Genomic DNA, 1,661 nt, shown 5'->3' with positions numbered 1-1,661 from the left:
TGTTGGAGGCTGTTGGGAGAGCAGGAGTGAGCGCTGTGATTGGCTGGGACCTCAATGTCACAAAGGTCAGGGGCAGCTGCCAGAGAATGAAGCAGAGGGCTGTGGGGTGAAGGGACTGCCAGTCTTCCGCCACTCCTTTTTGTGGTCCTTCCCTTCGCTGCCTTCCTTCTCCTAGACACACTGGGCATCCAGTTCCAATCCAAAGGCTGTCCCTTTGACCAGGCCCATCTCCTCCACCTCACATCAGATGGTCAATCAGCTGCTCAGACCTCTAAACCTCAGTAACCTAGCAGGTAAGGACTTTCAGATTTCACCAGGAAGGATTATCTCTTCATATCTTATGAAAGTAATAGAACCAGCCGGGTGCAGCGGCTCATGTCTGTAATCCCAGCACTTTGGGAGGCTGAGGCTGGTGGATCACTTGAGATAAGGAGTTTGAGACCAGCCTAGCCAACAAGGTGAAACCCCATCTCTACTAAAAATACAAAAAAATTAGCCAGTCGTGGTGGCGCACGCCTGTAGTCCCAGCTACTTGGGAGGCTGAGGCAGGAGAATCACTTGAACCCAGGAGGCAGACGTTGCGGTGAGCCAAGACCACATCATTGCACTCCAGCCTGGGCAACAAGAGCGAAACTCTGTCTCAAAACATAATAAATAAAAACTAATAGAATCTATAAATTCATAGGAAATGGCCCTTGGCAAACGTGTGTCAGGAGAGAATGACTTAAAGGTGTCTACCGTTGTTTCTTACTGAAGGTTTGTTCAAACGTAAAAATTCACTTGGGACAGCTTATGAGTCCTCTCCTACTCTTGGAAAACCTTTTAAAGTGTCTGACAAAGTCTGTACCCCTGGGGCATGGATTAGTTTGTTGAAGTCCACAGACCACAGTTTCCTGGAAGGTGTGCAGCGTGAGGGTGCATTCCTCTATTGCCCACTGATGGAGAACTCACTTAGGCTGTCTTTCCTCTCCTTCAGATGCCTAGAAGTCAATTGGGGTCAAGGAACAAGCCTCTACTCACATGCATTTGGGCAAATGAAGTCACAGAACAAATAACCTACCCTGCATCCAGGTTAGATCCTCCTGCACCATTTCCTGCTTCTCTGCGGAGCCTGCAATGTGGATCCCTGTCTGGATGTGGGGCTGGGGAGGTGGCTGTTCCCTGTCCCAGAGGCCCATCTGGTGTTCCCACACAGGCACTGAGTCCAGGGACACCCTCTGCTGCTGCCTCACCTGAGAGAAAGTGGCCCAAGAAGCATTGGCCCAGTGCCTGTTGCTGCCAGGAGCCCTCTGCCACAGCCTGACACAGCATCCTGCACTCTCCCCTTCCAGCCCCTCCCCGAAAGCGTGGGCCACAGGTACCACTCCCTATGCCACTGAGCCCCACATGTCCCATCCCCCAAGCCACCCCCGCCCAGCCCCAGAGCTTTCCTACATTTATGATTTGTCCAAAAAGGTGACGTCCTTCAGCCCCCAGAAGGTCATCCTCCAGGCTGTGACCATCACACAGGATGTCTTGCACGGGGTCCTCATGGGCCTTCAGCCCAGCACAAATCGTGGTCTGGTTTGACCTTTGAAATATCTCAACATCTAAAATTCAGAGCTTTTTTGGAATATTTATCATTTTCCATAGATATAATTCTTTCAAATAAATTCCTTAGA

General features: G+C 50.6%; 1 long non-coding RNA gene across 1 annotated transcript; it reads left to right on the top strand.

Moving 5' to 3' along the window:
• The first annotated feature begins 116 nt into the window (after window positions 1-116).
• LOC105540466 lies at window positions 117-1,661 on the top strand. The gene is made up of 4 exons (XR_001006194.1): window positions 117-293; window positions 686-756; window positions 977-1,071; window positions 1,196-1,661. It is a non-coding gene; the product is annotated as an uncharacterized LOC105540466 (long non-coding RNA).

Source organism: Mandrillus leucophaeus, unplaced genomic scaffold (assembly GCF_000951045.1).
Source record: "Mandrillus leucophaeus isolate KB7577 unplaced genomic scaffold, Mleu.le_1.0 Scaffold22, whole genome shotgun sequence".
Taxonomy (NCBI): domain Eukaryota; kingdom Metazoa; phylum Chordata; class Mammalia; order Primates; family Cercopithecidae; genus Mandrillus; species Mandrillus leucophaeus.
Note: the sequence above shows the minus strand (reverse complement) of the source record. Positions and strands in the feature narration are given on the sequence as shown.